Source organism: Pseudophryne corroboree, chromosome 6 (assembly GCF_028390025.1).
Source record: "Pseudophryne corroboree isolate aPseCor3 chromosome 6, aPseCor3.hap2, whole genome shotgun sequence".
Classification (NCBI taxonomy): Eukaryota; Metazoa; Chordata; class Amphibia; order Anura; family Myobatrachidae; genus Pseudophryne; species Pseudophryne corroboree.
The window spans coordinates 472,697,092-472,717,761 of NC_086449.1; positions in this window are offsets into that span (position 1 = coordinate 472,697,092).

Below are 20,670 nucleotides of genomic sequence, written 5' to 3' on the forward strand. Positions count from 1 at the left end.
CAAACTTACCTGCTTCACTTCAGTCTGGTCTCCTGTTGTTTTGTGGCTGGCTGTTCTTGCTCGAAGGTGGCTTGCTCAGTAGTGCACAGCCACATGTAACATAAGAGGTGTTATGATGTGCGTGCACATTTCCACCTGCTGAGACAGAGTGGGAGGAGCTTGGGGATGTGAAGAACTAATGATCAAATATTGTTGAGGTTACCTAAAGGTTAAAAAAAGGGACAGACTAGATGGGCCAAGTGGTTCTTATCTGCCGTCAAATTCTATGTTTCTATGTGGAGAGGCGCTGCTGCTCTGATAGGCTGCAGCTGGGCGGCATTATCTCTGCCTTCGTCCTGTGTACCTCCTGTAGTCAGCCATGTGACACAGAGTGCTGCTGCGGATGGCCCTGGAGCACAAAACTGTATCGGCCTGGGGAGCAGATGCCAGGTGTAGCCAGCAGGGATGTATGAACAGAGGAGGGGGTCCATGTGCATTCTCCAACCAGGCACCCTCCTCTCTTTCTCCGGCACCTGGACAGCATAGTCAGTGTCAAGCTGAGTGACAGGGCCAGGCACTAGTAGACTCTAGAGCAGCGCTAGAGTCAACTGCACATGCGTAGTGACCATTTTCCTGGTGATACCCCTAGTGGACACTGGATTCCAGAGAGGTGAGTACTGAAGAAATGGATGTAGTGTGTGCGGTGTTGATCTGAGGGGCCCATTTCCACCGCACAAACTGCACCCATTATAAATACACCTCTGGTAGCCAGGTAAGGAAGACTGTACAAAGCAACTGCTTTTTTTCAGTATGAACAAATATAGAAATGCATTCACTTTGACGTTCTTCTCTACAGTCCTAAAAATACTGAATGTGCAAAGATGAATGTATCAAAGAAAAGCCCTGGTTTAATCCATTATGTACACACTGTTTTCTCATAACTATAAATTATTAATGTGCTTTTAGTAGAGGGAGCTAGTTGTGTATTATGTTCAGTGCAGATATTTGCCGAACTTGTGTGGTGATAAGGGCTAGCTGTTATGTCTGTAAGTCAGATATAGGGGGTCATTCCGACCCGATCGCACGCTGCGCTTCCTCGCAGCCGTGCTATCGGGTCGGAACTGCGCATGCACGTCTGCCGCATTGCGCAGGCGCATCGTTGCCCGGTGATGGCCGTCGCCAGGCAGCGACGCCGCTAGCGAGGAAAGTGGTCGCAGCGGTGACAGCAAGAAGATTGACAGGAGGAAGGCGGAACCGGGTGGTAACTCACCGTTTTCGGGGAGTGGTGAGTCCAACACAGGCGTGTCCAGGCGTTTGGAGGGCGGATGTATGACGTCAATTCCGGGACCTGCATCGCTGGATCAATCGCACAGGGTCAGTAACTCTTACCCTGGTTTTCTTTTACAGGAAACATTTTTTGCATAGCAGTGCTGCACAAGCGTTCGCAGCCCTGCTATGCAGAAATAAGCTCCCCCATAGGCGGCATCTAGTTGATCACACGGGCAGCAAAAAGTTGCTACGTGCGATCAACTCAGAATGACCCCCATAGTATGCCAGTAGTAGGTGACATCTGGTGGCCCAGTAGGAGTGGAAGGGGCTAGAAAGGATGTTGATACTAGTGTTCGGGGTGTGGGTGGCATTGAAGGAGTCACAGGATATAAATAATAAGTGTCACCATCACATCTTCACCTACTACAGGCTGAACATCTGACGTTGCCTGGACACTAGAGATGAGCGCCGGAAATTTTTCGGGTTTTGTGTTTTGGTTTTGGGTTCGGTTCCGCGGCCGTGTTTTGGGTTCGACCGCGTTTTGGCAAAACCTCACCGAATTTTTTTTGTCGGATTCGGGTGTGTTTTGGATTCGGGTGTTTTTTTCAAAAAACACTAAAAAACTGCTTAAATCATAGAATTTGGGGGTCATTTTGATCCCAAAGTATTATTAACCTCAAAAACCATAATTTACACTCATTTTCAGTCTATTCTGAATACCTCACACCTCACAATATTATTTTTAGTCCTAAAATTTGCACCTAGGTCGCTGGATGACTAAGCTAAGCGACCCTAGTGGCCGACACAAACACCGGGCCCATCTAGGAGTGTCACTGCAGTGTCACGCAGGATGGCCCTTCCAAAAAACACTCCCCAAACAGCACATGACGCAAAGAAAAAAAGAGGCGCAATGAGGTAGCTGTGTGAGTAAGATAAGCGACCCTAGTGGCCGACACAAACACCGGGCCCATCTAGGAGTGTCACTGCAGTGTCACGCAGGATGTCCCTTCCAAAAAACCCTCCCCAAACAGCACATGACGCAGAGAAAAAAAGAGGCGCAATGAGGTAGCTGTGTGAGTAAGATAAGCGACCCTAGTGGCCGACACAAACACCGGGCCCATCTAGGAGTGTCACTGCAGTGTCACGCAGGATGTCCCTTCCAAAAAACCCTCCCCAAACAGCACATGACGCAAAGAAAAAAAGAGGCGCAATGAGGTAGCTGTGTGAGTAAGATAAGCGACCCTAGTGGCCGACACAAACACCGGGCCCATCTAGGAGTGTCACTGCAGTGTCACGCAGGATGTCCCTTCCAAAAAACCCTCCCCAAACAGCACATGACGCAAAGAAAAAAAGAGGCGCAATGAGGTAGCTGTGTGAGTAAGATAAGCGACCCTAGTGGCCGACACAAACACCGGGCCCATCTAGGAGTGGCACTGCAGTGTCACGCAGGATGTCCCTTCCAAAAAACCCTCCCCAAACAGCACATGACGCAAAGAAAAAAAGAGGCGCAATGAGGTAGCTGTGTGAGTAAGATAAGCGACCCTAGTGGCCGACACAAACACCGGGCCCATCTAGGAGTGGCACTGCAGTGTCACGCAGGATGTCCCTTCCAAAAAACCCTCCCCAAACAGCACATGACGCAAAGAAAAATTAAAGAAAAAAGAGGTGCAAGATGGAATTGTCCTTGGGCCCTCCCACCCACCCTTATGTTGTATAAACAGGACATGCACACTTTAACCAACCCATCATTTCAGTGACAGGGTCTGCCACACGACTGTGACTGAAATGACGGGTTGGTTTGGACCCCCACCAAAAAAGAAGCAATTAATCTCTCCTTGCACAAACTGGCTCTACAGAGGCAAGATGTCCACCTCATCATCATCCTCCGATATATCACCGTGTACATCCCCCTCCTCACAGATTATCAATTCGTCCCCACTGGAATCCACCATCTCAGCTCCCTGTGTACTTTGTGGAGGCAATTGCTGCTGGTCAATGTCTCCACGGAGGAATTGATTATAATTCATTTTAATGAACATCATCTTCTCCACATTTTCTGGATGTAACCTCGTACGCCGATTGCTGACAAGGTGAGCGGCGGCACTAAACACTCTTTCGGAGTACACACTTGTGGGAGGGCAACTTAGGTAGAATAAAGCCAGTTTGTGCAAGGGCCTCCAAATTGCATCTTTTTCCTGCTAGTATAAGTACGGACTGTGTGACGTGCCTACTTGGATGCGGTCACTCATATAATCCTCCACCATTCTTTCAATGGTGAGAGAATCATATGCAGTGACAGTAGACGACATGTCCGTAATCGTTGTCAGGTCCTTCAGTCCGGACCAGATGTCAGCATCAGCAGTCGCTCCAGACTGCCCTGCATCACCGCCAGCGGGTGGGCTCGGAATTCTGAGCCTTTTCCTCGCACCCCCAGTTGCGGGAGAATGTGAAGGAGGAGATGTTGACAGGTCGCGTTCCGCTTGACTTGACAATTTTCTCACCAGCAGGTCTTTCAACCCCAGCAGACTTGTGTCTGCCGGAAAGAGAGATCCAAGGTAGGCTTTAAATCTAGGATCGAGCACGGTGGCCAAAATGTAGTGCTCTGATTTCAACAGATTGACCACCCGTGAATCCTTGTTAAGCGAATTAAGGGCTCCATCCACAAGTCCCACATGCCTAGCGGAATCGCTCCGTGTTAGCTCCTCCTTCAATGTCTCCAGCTTCTTCTGCAAAAGCCTGATGAGGGGAATGACCTGACTCAGGCTGGCAGTGTCTGAACTGACTTCACGTGTGGCAAGTTCAAAGGGCATCAGAACCTTGCACAACGTTGAAATCATTCTCCACTGCACTTGAGACAGGTGCATTCCACCTCCTATATCGTGCTCAATTGTATAGGCTTGAATGGCCTTTTGCTGCTCCTCCAACCTCTGAAGCATATAGAGGGTTGAATTCCACCTCGTTACCACTTCTTGCTTCAGATGATGGCAGGGCAGGTTCAGTAGTTTTTGGTGGTGCTCCAGTCTTCTGTACGTGGTGCCTGTACGCCGAAAGTGTCCCGCAATTCTTCGGGCCACCGACAGCATCTCTTGCACGCCCCTGTCGTTTTTTAAAAAATTCTGCACCACCAAATTCAAGGTATGTGCAAAACATGGGACGTGCTGGAATTTGCCCATATTTAATGCACACACAATATTGCTGGCGTTGTCCGATGCCACAAATCCACAGGAGAGTCCAATTGGGGTAAGCCATTCCGCGATGATCTTCCTCAGTTGCCGTAAGAGGTTTTCAGCTGTGTGCGTATTCTGGAAACCGGTGATACAAAGCGTAGCCTGCCTAGGAAAGAGTTGTCGTTTGCGAGATGCTGCTACTGGTGCCGCCGCTGCTGTTCTTGCGGCGGGAGTCCATACATCTACCCAGTGGGCTGTCACAGTCATATAGTCCTGACCCTGCCCTGCTCCACTTGTCCACATGTCCGTGGTTAAGTGGACATTGGGTACAGCTGCATTTTTTAGGACACTGGTGACTCTTTTTCTGAGGTCTGTGTACATTTTCGGTATCGCCTGCCTAGAGAAATGGAACCTAGATGGTATTTGGTACCGGGGACACAGTACCTCCAACAAGTCTCTAGTTGGCTCTGCAGTAATGATGGATACTGGAACCACGTTTCTCACCACCCAGGATGCCAAGGCCTCAGTTATCCGCTTTGCAGCAGGATGACTGCTGTGATATTTCATCTTCCTCGCAAAGGACTGTTGGACAGTCAATTGCTTACTGGAAGTAGTACAAGTGGTCTTCCGACTTCCCCTCTGGGATGACCATCGACTCCCAGTAGCAACAACAGCAGCGCCAGCAGCAGTAGGCGTTACACGCAAGGATGCATCGGAGGAATCCCAGGCAGGAGAGGACTCGTCAGAATTGCCAGTGACATGGCCTGCAGGACTATTGGCATTCCTGGGGAAGGAGGAAATTGACACTTAGGGAGTTGGTGGTGGGGTGGTTTGCGTGAGCTTGATTACAAGAGGAAGGGATTTACTGGTCAGTGGACTGCTTCCGCTGTCACCCAAAGTTTTTGAACTTGTCACTGACTTATTATGAATGCGCTGCAGGTGACGTATAAGGGAGGATGTTCCGAGGTGGTTAACGTCCTTACCCCTACTTATTACAGCTTGACAAAGGCAACACACGGCTTGACAAATGTTGTCCGCATTTCTGGTGAAATACTTCCACACCGAAGAGCTGATTTTTTTGGTATTTTCACCAGGCATGTCAACGGCCCTATTCCTCCCACGGACAACAGGTGTCTCCCCGGGTGCCTGACTTAAACAAACCACCTCACCATCAGAATCCTCCTTGTCAATTTCCTCCCCAGCGCCAGCAACACCCATATCCTCCTCATCCTGGTGTACTTCAACACTGACAGTTTCAATCTGACTATCAGGAACTGGACTGCGGGTGCTCCTTCCAGCACTTGCAGGGGGCGTGCAAATGGTGGAAGGCGCATGCTCTTCACGTCCAGTGTTGGGAAGGTCAGGCATCGCAACCGACACAATTGGACTCTCCTTGTGGATTTGGGATTTCGAAGAACGCACAGTTCTTTGCGGTGCTTTTGCCAGCTTGAGTCTTTTCAGTTTTCTAGCGAGAGGCTGAGTGCTTCCATCCTCCTGTGAAGCTGAACCACTAGCCATGAACATAGGCCAGGGCCTCAGCCGTTCCTTGCCACTCCGTGTGGTAAATGGCATATTGGCAAGTTTACGCTTCTCCTCCGACAATTTTATTTTTGGTTTTGGAGTCCTTTTTTTACTGATATTTGGTGTTTTGGATTTGACATGCTCTGTACTATGCCATTGGGCATCGGCCTTGGCAGACGACGTTGCTGGCATTTCATCGTCTCGGCCATGACTAGTGGCAGCAGCTTCAGCACGAGGTGGAAGTGGATCTTGATCTTTCCCTAATTTTGGAACCTCAACATTTTTGTTCTCCATATTTTAATAGGCACAACTAAAAGGCACCTCAGGTAAACAATGGAGATGGATGGATACTAGTATACAATTATGGATGGACTGCCGAGTGCCGACACAGAGGTAGCTACAGCCGTGGACTACCGTACTGTGTCTGCTGCTAATATAGACTGGATGATTGATAATGAGATGAAATCAATATATATATGTATGTATATATAATATCACTAGTACTGCAGCCGGACAGGTAGATAATATATTTATTAGGTATTGGTAATGATGACTGATGACGGACCTGCTGGACACTGTCAGCTCAGCAGCACCGCAGACTGCTACAGTAAGCTACTATACTATAGTAGTATGTACAAAGAAGAAAGAAAAAAAAAAAACCACGGGTAGGTGGTATACAATATTATATATATATATATATATTATATACAATTATATATATATTAAACTGGTGGTGATTGATTATTAAACTGGTGGTCAGGTCACGTTGCAACTTGCAACTAGTACTCCGAGTCCTAAGCAGACAATCACAAAATATATTATTATACTGGTGGTCAGTGTGGTCACAACAATGGCAGTGTGGCACTGACTCTGGCAGCAAAAGTGTGCACTGTACGTTATATGTACTCCTGAGTCCTGCTCTCAGACTCTAACTGCTCCCCACTGTCAGTGTCTCCCCCACAAGTCAGATAATACACTTACAGTCACACTATCTAATCTATAAATATCACTTCAGCAAGTAGTATAGTAGTATACAGTATAGTAGTACTCCTCCTAATAATGCTCCCCAAAATACTGTGTCTCTCTCTTCTCTAAACGGAGAGGACGCCAGCCACGTCCTCTCCCTATGACTCTATAAATATCACTTCAGCAAGTAGTAGAGTAGTATACAGTATAGTAGTACTCCTCCTAATAATGCTCCCCAAAATACTGTGTCTCTCTCTTCTCTAAACGGAGAGGACGCCAGCCACGTCCTCTCCCTATGACTCTATAAATATCACTTCAGCAAGTAGTAGAGTAGTATACAGTATAGTAGTACTCCTCCTAATAATGCTCCCCAAAATACTGTGTCTGAGTAGTATACAGTATAGTAGTACTCCTCCTAATAATGCTCCCCAAAATACTGTGTCTCTCTCTTCTCTAAACGGAGAGGACGCCAGCCACGTCCTCTCCCCCTATGACTCTATAATATCACTTCAGCAAGTAGTATAGTAGTATACAGTATAGTAGTACTCCTCCTAATAATGCTCCCCAAAATACTGTGTCTCTCTCTTCTCTAAACGGAGAGGACGCCAGCCACGTCCTCTCCCTATGACTCTATAAATATCACTTCAGCAAGTAGTAGAGTAGTATACAGTATAGTAGTACTCCTCCTAATAATGCTCCCCAAAATAGTATACTGTGTCTCTCTCTTCTCTAAACGGAGAGGACGCCAGCCACGTCCTCTCCCTATGACTCTATAAATATCACTTCAGCAAGTAGTATAGTAGTATACAGTATAGTAGGACTCCTCCTAATAATGCTCCCCAAAATACTGTGTCTCTCTCTTCTCTAAACGGAGAGGACGCCAGCCACGTCCTCTCCCTATGACTCTATAAATATCACTTCAGCAAGTAGTAGAGTAGTATACAGTATAGTAGTACTCCTCCTAATAATGCTCCCCAAAATACTGTGTCTCTCTCTTCTCTAAACGGAGAGGACGCCAGCCACGTCCTCTCCCTATGACTCTATAAATATCACTTCAGCAAGTAGTAGAGTAGTATACAGTATAGTAGTACTCCTCCTAATAATGCTCCCCAAAATACTGTGTCTCTCTCTTCTCTAAACGGAGAGGACGCCAGCCACGTCCTCTCCCTATGACTCTATAAATATCACTTCAGCAAGTAGTAGAGTAGTATACAGTATAGTAGTACTCCTCCTAATAATGCTCCCCAAAATACTGTGTCTGAGTAGTATACAGTATAGTAGTACTCCTCCTAATAATGCTCCCCAAAATACTGTGTCTCTCTCTTCTCTAAACGGAGAGGACGCCAGCCACGTCCTCTCCCTATGACTCTATAAATATCACTTCAGCAAGTAGTAGAGTAGTATACAGTATAGTAGTACTCCTCCTAATAATGCTCCCCAAAATACTGTGTCTGAGTAGTATACAGTATAGTAGTACTCCTCCTAATAATGCTCCCCAAAATACTGTGTCTCTCTCTTCTCTAAACGGAGAGGACGCCAGCCACGTCCTCTCCCTATGACTCTATAAATATCACTTCAGCAAGTAGTATAGTAGTATACAGTATAGTAGTACTCCTCCTAATAATGCTCCCCAAAATAGTATACTGTGTCTCTCTCTTCTCTAAACGGAGAGGACGCCAGCCACGTCCTCTCCCTATGACTCTATAAATATCACTTCAGCAAGTAGTATAGTAGTATACAGTATAGTAGTACTCCTCCTAATAATGCTCCCCAAAATACTGTGTCTCTCTCTTCTCTAAACGGAGAGGACGCCAGCCACGTCCTCTCCCTATGACTCTCAATGCACGTGTGAAAATGGCGGCGACGCGCGGCTCCTTATATAGAATCCGAGTCTCGCGAGAATCCGACAGCGGGATGATGACGTTCGGGCGTGCTCGGGTTAACCGAGCAAGGCGGGAGGATCCGAGCCTGCTCGGACCCGTGGAAAAAAGCTAAAGTTCGGGCGGGTTCGGATTCAGAGGAACCGAACCCGCTCATCCCTACTGGACACCTTCAGCAACATTGACATCGGAACCTAGGACAAACAAGTGTGTAAGTAATGTTTTTAATAAATAAATATAATTTAAAACATTGCTTTGTACTATGTGTATGTGTTTAGTGACTGTGTTTCTCTTTGTGTTTATGTTGTAGTGTGCAATGTTAATGTGGTTGTATTCAAATTACAAACTCACCTACAAGATGCAGAGACCATGGACTTGCAGTGTCCTCCACTGAGGGCAAACGATTCCTTCATCTTGTCTCAAAAAGTGCTATTGACTGTCTCCATTTGGGTGGTGATGTTGGCTCTGTGGATGGACCTACTGTACCCATTAGGAAAAAGGAAAATATTTCAGTTATTACAGTTATACTTTTGCACATGCAATGTTGCTTTAATTATGTATTTACCGGCCAATTCCTCATCAGCACTTGCAAATGGCCTTGTTGGGTGTCTGTGTGTTTCACTGGGGGTGCTGTGAAAATAATAAAACATTTATACATTAATAAATATGCATAATTATGTTGCAAAAATACTATAAAATATGTTTTATTTCTGATGTAATAACTGTATGTATGTTTTTTTAATGCCAAAATAAAGATGCATATACCAAGCACACAAATACAATAGTCTATTGTTTTGGGGGGGTTTGGGATGGCCCAAGGTATTTCTAAAATAATGAAAATGTGGCCCTCAAATTGTAGTGTCAAAATTGTTGCATAAAGATTATACAGAGGAGCTGTATTACTCAACCAAACAAAATAAATGTGTCCTATGAACTCCAACAACACTAATGCAAATACAAAATGCAAGCACTCCTAATTAGTTGTGATCGGCTACTAGATGCATATACCTGCACGAATATTATTATACAAAGAAATAACCACAACAAAGTAACAGCATCTGTTAGAATTACGTACACTTAAATGAGGGAAGCCTATTCCTACAATACTATTACAGAATTAACAGTACACCAACTGACAACTTGTATTGTAAATATAAATTGCAGCCTACAGTATATTACGTTGCAGTGACAATAGTAAAAACTTAAAGAAGTCAGCTAAACTTGAGTAATAGGAAACAAACAGCCAGCAGTTTTAAGAATACTATCACGTTACTATAAAAATAATCACTAATAATAAACATCATGGTCAATACAAAATAGATGCAGTAATTAGATCACCAATTACACTCACCAAGCCGCCTGGGGGCATTTGTGTCCTGAACCTGCTAACGGCTGATGACCTTGGAAGAGCACCTTTTGTGGCTCCTCATACTGAAGATAGTTAGCTACTCCGCATTAACAGCATTCACCACTCCTTCACAGTCGTAGTATGGGCTGCCTGACGGCCAAAGAGCAGGTGTTGGCTCTTCGTATCCTCCATAACCAAGTTCATGGTTTCGGGTATACTTATATGTTTTTAGCATGACAATGGCACGTGACCAATGAAAACATGGTCAGAAGAGGCTTCCGTGTTCACCCATATTTTGAAAACATGAACCGGATTGCACTTGGCAATGTACGGAAGTGATTGGCCAGCTTCGGACAAAACACTGCTGAGAGATCACGAATCCATACGCCATCATAAAACACGATTCCGGAAAACACAATTCATAGTAACTTTCCATGTTTGAGTAAGAAAAATTATCCCGTGTCCGAGCAAACACCAGCATGTTTAAACTCAGACAAACTTGTACAAAATAAGATTCATAGTAAATTTACCCCTAAGTGCATGAACATGAGGTTGTTTAGGGAGAAGATAAAAACTCTTATACTAGAACCAGAGAATGGGGATGGATGGAAAGTACTTTGGATTATGAACTCCTTTAGAAAATATGCTTACTTAATGTAATCTTGATAGATGGCATAATCAGACTATGTCAGCTTGTGGCAGAGCTGGTTTAAGGGGGTGGGGGGGGGACAGGAGGGTGAGTACTCTCTCAGGGGGCCCTGGGCCGGAGCTACTTTAACCGAGCTACCCTCTGCTGCCTGCACACAGTCCTCATGTTGTACAAAAGGTTACACAGCTTGCCTCAGTAGTAGAAGCTGCCTGGTTTGCAGGGACCACACCTCCACCCAGCATTACTGAGGAGATACAGATGGACCCAGGGGACTGAACTTACATTACAGACTTCTGACTGCAGCTGCTGCACTGATAAGAAGTGCAGAAGGTCAAGCATGCAAGGTAATCGGGACTCAGAAGAGGTGATCTTTTAAGATATTCCTCTTTCATACTCTCTCTTGTGTTCTCTTTCTCCACACAGCAGTGAGTGTTAAGGTGTGTACACGCGGTGAGATTTCGGCTATGCCTGATTCTCACTGTGCGATATGGACTGTGGTCGGTATCACAAGCCTAGATGACTGTGCTTGCGATACTGGCTATGTGCGATTTTGGCTAAGTGTCAATTTTGACTATACTTTTATACTAGATAGTCAAAATTGACTTGCCTGCACAGTCTATCTAGGCTTACGATACCGACCTCGTGGGATGGCGCATCGGGATCGCATCGGGATTGCAAGGTGACTTTCACCTTGTGATCTGCACTAACTTTCCTTGTGATTTTGACTATATGGTCAAAATTGCAAGCAAAATTCTCACCGTGTACACACCTTTACATCAGTGTAGACTGTAGGCTGAGTCAGAGCTAACTGGGAAGGGAGGCTTTGATGCAGATATGTAATAATGATAATTTATTTATTAACAGTTTCTTATATAGTGCAGCAAATTCCATTGCGCTTTATAATTGTAAACACCAATGATTGATAATACAAAACTGTGTAATAACAGACTGTCACATAGGTAAGAAGGCCCTGCTCACAAGCTTACAATCTATAGGGAAAAAAGCATTGATACACAAGGATATGTGCTATCTATTGCAAAACTCTCCATCAGATCGCAAAGGTTCTTGGTGGGCTGATATGGTCATGCATCAATAATGAACCAGGGTCAGGAGGAAGAAAAAGCAAAAAAAGAGAATATGTGAAGATATGTGTGGACTGTACAGTGGGGATGTAATTGGGTAGGAAAGTTTATGAAGATTATGTGAGCGGTTCCAGAATTTGATAAGCTTGCCTAAAGAGGTGAGTTTTCATGGAACACTTGAAGTTTTGGAGAGTAGAGGAGAGTCTTATTGTGCATGGTAGGGCATTCCACAGAGTGGGTGCAGCCTAAAGAAAGTCCTGCAGTCGTGACCATATTCACTGCCAAGAAAAGTTAAACCTCACTGCCCTGTGTACAAAATATAACAATTATTTTACAAATGCTCCTATTTGTCAAACTGGAGGAAATTAATCATGGGTTTACCATGTGATGATGATGATGATGATGATGATGATGATATTTTTACATATAGAGTGGGACTAACTACATTTATTCATAATACTTTTTATGATTTATTATAGAATGTTCCATGTAGTTTATACCAGTCACTAGAATGATCTCTGTAGTGTATATCAGTAACTAGAATGGTCCCTATAGTGTATACTGGTCATTAGAATGGTCCCTGTAGTGTAAACTGGTTACTTGAATGGTGCATGTAGTGAATACTAGTCAGTAGAATGGTCCCAAAGGTGTATACAGGTAACTAGAATAGTCCCTTTAGTGTATAATGATTACTAAAATGGTCCTTGTATATACCGGGCACTGCAGTGCTCTGTATATTTCATAGGGATCACTACAATGGTCTCTGCTTTGTCAGATGGTTTGGTAGGTGTTGTATTTGTAACTTTTTTTTTCTTTTGTTTTTAATTGGCTAATAAAACCAAATTCACATTAGACAGAACACGCCTACAGGTGTTTTTGTGTCAAAGGCGTTTCCCATTGCAATTCACTGATAGTAAAATCAGGGCCCAGGGCCACTTACTGTACTTGCATCAGCCCCCCAGGTTCGACCTGTGCTGCTGCCTCATGGAGATGCTGGGTGAGGAAGCACACACCCAATGGGTACAGCAAGGGTAGCAGTGCTGACAAGAGGGGGAAGGACTCCATGTCTTAAGTGCCCTGGGCCCCCCAAAGGCTGAATCTGGCCCTGGTTTGTGAGGATTTTTAGTCAGCTGGTATGTTGGTATGTGGAAATGAAACAATGTACAGGTTGAGTCTCCAATATCTGAAATGCCTCGGACCAGAAGTATTTTGGATATCAGATTTTTCTGCATTATGGAATATTTGTATATCATTAATGAGATCTTGGGAATGAGACCCAAGTCAAAACACAGACTGCATTTATGTTTCATATATACCTTATACACATAGGCTGTGGGTCATTTTATAGAATTTTTTAAATATTTTTTGTGCATGAACAAAATGTGTGTACATTGGGGCTAATTCAGACCTGATCGCTAGGCTGCGAATTCGTACAGCGGACGATCAGGTCTAAACTGCGCTATGTGTATGCACCACAATGTGCAAGCGCGTCGCACGAGTACAAAGTGGATCGTTGCTAAGCGATGGGTTTGTGCGAAGGATCCATTCGCACAGGCGATAGCAAGGAGATTGACAGGAAGAAGGCGTTTGTGGATAGCAATTGACCGTTTTCTGGGAGTGTTTGGAAAAATCCAGGCGTGTTCAAGCATTTGTAGGGAGCATTTCTGACGTCAATTCTGGTCCTGAACAGGCTGAATTGATCGCAGCGGCTGAGTAAATCCTGGGCTACTCAGAGACTGCACAAAATCTGTTTGTACAGCTCTGCTACACATGCGTTCGCACACTTGCAAAGCTAATACACTCCCCTATGGGCAGCGACTATGCGAACGCAAGACTGAAAAAAAAAAACCCTAGCGAGCGAACAGGTCTGAATTAGCCCCATAGTACTATCAGAAATCAAAGCTGTCACTATCTCAGTCACGCTAATACAATGGATTTCATAATGTTTTCTAAGGCCAATTATAGGCTGATTTGACTTTTATTTGATTAAACCAGTGGTTCTGAAACTCGGTTCTCAGGATCCCACACGGTTCACGTTTTCCATGTCACCCAGCAGCTGCACTGTGTATCACCAGCTGTCACATTTTAAAAATATACAGATGACCTGCAAAACATGAACCGTGTGGGGTCCTGAGGACAAAGGAACTGTGTGTCTGATTATCAGATTTTAATTCTATTGTTTTTCCATGCCATTGAAAACCTGACTGTATGTGTCCTTACCACATACATAGAATTTACACCTGGTTGCAAATAAAGTTTAAGCAGTTAACAGCATCCTAGATCATATAAATATAAAAGTTTATAGAGCTGTCATTTTATGTTACACATGAAGGGCCTGATGCAAATCAGCTGTGGCTGTTCCATTCACAGAAATAAAGGTGCATACTTGTACACATCTTGTGGTCCATCCACCAATGTGACACTAGGTTTGCTACTCGCCATCATCATCGGCGCAGACTTGCACCAGCCAATACTTGGTACAAATAATACCCCTGTAATCAGCAGGGAGCATGGTCACCCTGTTGCAGTTGGACACAGTTAGAGCCAGTAAGTGACAGGTGTGAGGAGGAGACATCTCAGAGCTGGGGAGCTGGGAGAAGGGCTGGACAAAATGCTGCTCATCCAACAACCAGGAGAGAGAGAGAACCATGAGAGTCCCTATAGGAGTTCCAATGTATAGATAGACAGTCAATAGGTTGACCCCATATGGTCAACATGCATTAAGCTGACATGGTCAAAAGGTCGACAGGGTCAAAATGTGACAGGTAAAAGACAGTGCTTTAGGTCGACAGGTTCAAAAATTCGACATAACAATTTTCGACACACATATGGTCGACACAAGTTATTTTGGGGGGTTCACATATTTTTTAACTTTGCTTGATTAACCAAACACGTGGACTACAATTGGGAATAGTAACCTGTACCGAGCGTAGTGAGGTACCTTGGCCCTCATTCCGAGTTGTTTGCTCGTTGCCGATTTTCGCTGTATTGCGATTAGTTGCTTACTGCGCATGCGCAAGGTTCGCAGAGCGCATGCGCTTAGTTATTTTACACAAAAGTTAGGTATTTTACTCACGGCATAACGAGGATTTTTCATCGTTCTGGTGATCGTACTGTGATTGACAGGAAGTGGGTGTTTCTGGGCGGAAACTGGGCGTTTTCTGGGCGTGTGCAAAAAAAGCGCTGGCGTTTCAGGGAAAAACGCGGGAGTGTCTGAAGAAACGGGGGAGTGTCTGGGCGAACGCTGGGTGTGTTTATGACGTCAAACCAGGAACGAAACTGACTGAACTGATAGCAATGGCTGAGTAAGTCTGGAGCTACTCAGAAACTGCTAAGAAATTTCTATTCGCAATTCTGCAAATCTTTCGTTCGCAATTCTGCTAAGCTAAGATACACTCCCAGAGGGCGGCGGCTTAGCGTGTGCAATGCTGCTAAAAGCAGCTAGCGAGCGAACAACTCGGAATGAGGGCCCTTGTCCAAAGCGCGGCGAGCAAAGCGAGCCCGGGAAGGTATACATTTGCAATAATTGTGGTCACATATGATGAAACATAGAAAATGTTTTCGTGTTGACCATTTATATGTTGACCTTTTCACACTGTCGACTTTTTTGCCTGTCAACCTTTTTTACTGTCAACCTTTTGACCCTGTTGACCTTTTGACCCTGTCGATCTAATACATGTCAACCATATGGAGTCAACCTAAGGACTGTCTATCTAATTACTGTAGATCTTCTATACCACACTCCCCTGTAGAGGGATAGAGAAACTTGCAGGAGGAGAGGTAAGAGCCTAGTTCTTAAGAGCTCCATAGAAAGATAGTGGGGAAGAATGTCCTTATCCAAAGAGCCCACAGCAGCTATTAAAGGGGGTTCACTGTGAGGCAGTGTGACTACAAAGTAATGCCTGATAAAAGTATCAAGAGAAACTGTACACTATGGGTGTCCTGTAGAAACATGGGATCCAATGACAAGCCTTTGGTGATGAGGCAGTGTAACAAGACCCTTGTAGAAAGTAATGCTACCTATGAAGGATGAAATGAGAGCTAATTACAGTGTATGAGCTGCTTGGTGAAGTGTCACTTCATTGGTGAAAAGGCTACATAAAAAAATATGCAGTGTAGATCTACAAGTAGCAGCAAGGAGAGATGGTGAAAAGCAGCTCTGTGACTAAAACCTGTTTTCAGTTTGCGAGATAAAGGGGCATATTTATACATTTTTAAAATAATCTGATATTCACATCCTTTTCACATTATTTTGGTATCACTTTAATGTATCAAAGGGCTGTTGGAGGAGAATTCACAAAATTCTCCTCCAATTTATGCCCTCATATTTTTAGTATGCAGATTGTGTTTTCCATACTTGTAGTGCGAATCCGATCTGTTTCAGATTAACTAAATTTAAATTGTAAAATGATAGCATATGCAGCCTCAGGAAAATAGCACCATTTTCCAATTTTTGTTCTGTTTCTCCTACCCAAAGCCCAGAGCAGGCTTCTGTGATCAGCCTGTGTGTATATGGTGAGGAAGTCATGGCCCTCATCTGTTCTCCCCCCCCCCCCCCAACCACCTCCCCACTTAACCCTATCCCATCCCACCTCCGCTACCTCTCTCCTTCTGCCTGTTCCCATCTTGCCCACCTTCTCAATCTCTCCTTCTCATCAGGCACTGTCCCCTCTGCCTTCAAGCATGCTCTTGTCTCCCCTTTGCTTAAGAAACCTACCCTTGATCCAAACACTCTTTACAACTACCGACCCATCTCTCTCCTCCTTTTTGCCTCCAAACTCCTTGAGTGTATTGTCTACAACCACCTCACTGCCTTTCTCTCCTCCCACTCACTGCTTGACCCATTCCAGTCTGGTTTCCTTTCTCTCCACGTCACTGAAACTGCCCTCAGTCTGCAAGGACCTCCATGCAGTCAAATCTAAGGGCCACTACTCTCTGCTTATTCTTCTTGACCTCTCTGCTGCTTTTGACACTGTGGACCACCCTCTCCTTCTGCTAATCCTTCACTCTCTTGGTCTGCGTGATACTGCCATCTCCTGGCTGTCCTCCTACCTCTCTGATCATTCCTTCTCTGTCTCCTCTCATAATGCTACGTCCCCCCCCCCCCCCCACACACACTTCCACTAACTGCTGGTGTCCCCCAAGGTTCTGTTCTTGGTCCTCTCCGTTTCTCTCTCTATACGTCCTCTTTAGGTTAACTCATTAGCTCTTTTAACTTCCAATATCACCTCTATGCTGATGACACTCAAATCTACCTTTCCTCCCCTGACCTCTCCCCGTCTCTCCTCACTGATACCTCCAACTGTCTCCTGCTATCTCTTTCTGGATGTCCCAGCACTTTCTTAAACTCAACATGTCCAAGCTGAGCTGATCATCTTCCCACCCTCCTGCACAACCTCACCTCCCACAATCTCATTATTGATGGCATGATTATCTCCTCTAGCCCCCAAATACGCTGTCTTGGAGTAATCATTGACTCCTCCCTCTCCTTCAAACCACACATTCATCACCTCTGACATACCTGCCATTTTCAACTCAAAAATATTTCCAGGATTAGACCCTTTCTCACCCAGGATGCCACTAAGACTATTACACACTCACTGATCATTTCCAGACTGGACTACTGCAATCTCCTCCTAACTGGCATCCTTGACAATTACCACTCCAATCTATCCTCAATGCAGCAGCCCGGCTCATCTTCCTCACCAAACACATTACATCCACCTCCCCTCTCCTACAAGCCCTTCACTGGCTTCCCTTCCCTTTCAGAATTCAATTCAAACTTCTCACACTCACTTACAAAGCACTCACCCACTCCTCTTCCATTTACATCTCTGACCTTTTTTCCCTTTACTCTCCCACCCGCCCTCTTCGCTCTGCTAATGCACGCCGACTCTCCTGTCTTCTGATTACTTCCTCCCACTCCTATCTCCAAGATTTTTCAGGTGCTGCTCCCTTACTCTCGAATTATCTACCTCTCCCCCTCAGACTCTACACCTCTCTACAGAACTTCAAACGGGCTCTTAAGACCCACTTCTTTACCAAACCCTATTTGGTACCCTATCTGTCACCCCTGTCTGTCTGCCCTTCCCCTTTAGAATGTAAGCTCTCGTGAATAGAGCCCTTTTCCCTCATGTGCTTATCCTTTTCTTACTTTAATAATCCTCGACTGCCACAACTCCTGCGGTTATTGGCCACCCTGATACTTATTTCAATGTCATCTGCTGATGTAGCTATGTTTAGTTACCTTGTACTTGTTCTATATTGTCTTCAACTGTAAGTCACTGTTTTCCTGTTTTGATCATTTGCTTATGTACTCTGTAATTGGGCGCTGCGGAACCCTTATGGCGCCATATAAATAAAGTATAATATTAATAATAATAATAATTCAAGGGTTGATGATCTGTGACCTTCTTTTCTATGACCCGGTCAACTGAGATGCTGGCCAGGACTTTCACTGCACCTTAGCTAACTGCACAGATAAGCTGACTGGGTCGCAGAAAAAAGCCCACTGATCACTGATCCCGGTGCAGGTAAGTTTTCTATTATAATCTTGGGAGAGTGTCAGGAGAGGACGCTGGGAGTTGGGTAGCAGCTTATAGAGGGAGATTCGGGGGGCCAGGGCAAACTCGGGTAGAAGCACAGCGGAGCTGATGTGTGCACAGACACATGCTCTGTATTTTTTGTACAAAATAACCAGGAAATGAGGGTATTCACAGGGACAGAGCTTTCTCATCCCAGGATGCGAATTATAAAACATTAATGTGATAGTCACAAATATCACACTGCATATATAGTCAAACTTATCGCATCACAACCACATCTGAGATGCAGATTGTGATAAATATGCCCCTAAGTAACATCATGCTGGTTAGGACGTTCAAGTGGAGAAATGAGTAATGCAATTTAGAATTCAATACAATCATATCCATACTGAGCTACAAGTTATGTGCTGGAGGATGAATAAACAAAGAATATTTTTATAGTCAAGAGATGGTCTAACGTTCAATCTATTCAGCCAGCCAGGAAATGTAACTACATTCATTCACACCTCTACTTGCTATGAAGAAAAGAAAGGAAATACCACCAATATGGCGTAAACCAGGCGCTATGACTGAGCTGGTTCTCCAAGCTGCCGTTGGAAAGGGCGATAGTTAGTCACCCTACAATAATAACGTATAAGTGTACAAAAACCAACTGCGCTTATATAAATAAAGAAAATAAGATTTATATTGGCTGAAATAAAGCCACAATACACATATACAATGTAAAAATTCACATATGGAATCACAATAAAATCAATATAATCAATGATAAAAATAGAGCCTACTGAGCCAATCTCTAAATAGCGGTGAATTTCTCTTAGGGCAATTCTTTAAGTGCAAAAAGCCGGCATATGCAAATTTTGCTGGTGAAAACAAAAGTCCTGCAGAACACACGTGTGTATGCATTTTTGTAACATCCAGATGGGGAAAATAGTTACCAAGTCCCTTTGTGGTATCTCAGCTGGGTATCCCACCTAGCGTAGGTTCAGAGAAGTCTCTCGCTCCAACGCAGTATTGGTGATGGTGTTAGGGTCTCCTGCCCTGTGCTGCCACGTCGTCATGGCAACCGGGAGACAAGTGCTAGTGGAGTAACCTGAGCGCAGCTGATACTCCGGTTCGGGTCTTTTGCTGTGCAGTGGTTATAGGCTCTGTGCACGGCAGGGGATCCGGTGCTGGTTTTTGTGCTCACAGTCTGTGAGGTCTGAGTGGGGCGTGGACAGCACCTGCTTTATAAGGCCTCTTTTCAGGGTAAGCAGATGCTGCTGAATCTTTGTTGGTTAGTCAGTTCATGAAAGTTAGCCAGTACTGTGTAGCTTTGTATTTGTTTGTTGCTTACTGCAAATAGGCCTGGGGATTTGGTATTACACTCTGCCAATCCAGACCTAGCAGTAAGACTGGAGTCAGTCGTTTAGCTTGCTGGGGTTCTGTTACTACTCTGTGAACTTAGCAAGTTTGCGGCTGTATTCTAAGACTTGCCTGTCTAATCCTGTCTCACTGTGCTAGGTGTCAGGGGTCAGTTTAGTGGCAGTAAGCTAAAACCTGTGCACTGCAAGTGAGAAATAGGATTGTGGAGACTCTCCTTGTGTCTATCATTCCATCTCTGACCAAGGAGTTTACTGCCACACCCGTTGGTAACCCTTTAGGGTTTTGCTGTTGCCCTTAGCAACAGCATTTCGGGTTCTCTACGTATTAAAACACAACATCTTGCTTTTTCCATCTGTGCAGTTCTAATACAAGGGAGATACCCAGTTCCTTAGCCTCTGGGCTTCTCTGTTCACTTTGTGTGTATTTTGTTACCCTATTACCTTCTGTGTACGTTATGTCATATTCCCCAGTTTGTCTGTGAGTCCATTTGTTTTGCATAACAGTTCAAACACCAGTACATTCCTGCAGACACTGGAGTGCATAACAGTTCTGACACCAGTACTTTCCTGCAGGCACTGGTGTGCATAACATATTCAGCAGCCTAATACTCCTGTTGAAATTTTGTGGGAATATGGAGCATACCCCTCAAAATACGTTGCAACAGGTGGTCGATCAGGTGCAGGTCCTGACTCGACAATTTAATGATTTGTCCATTAAAATGCACACCTCCCAGGCTGCTGGCGGAGCTCCCACAGCAGCAGCACCTGCAGGGGTTAAGGAGCCGAAAGTAAATCTCCCGGATCGTTTTTCTGGAGATCGCTCGCAGTTCTTTTGTTTCAAGGAGAGCTGCAAGCTATACTTCCGGCTTAGGCCTCAGTCTTCTGGGTCGGAGATTCAGC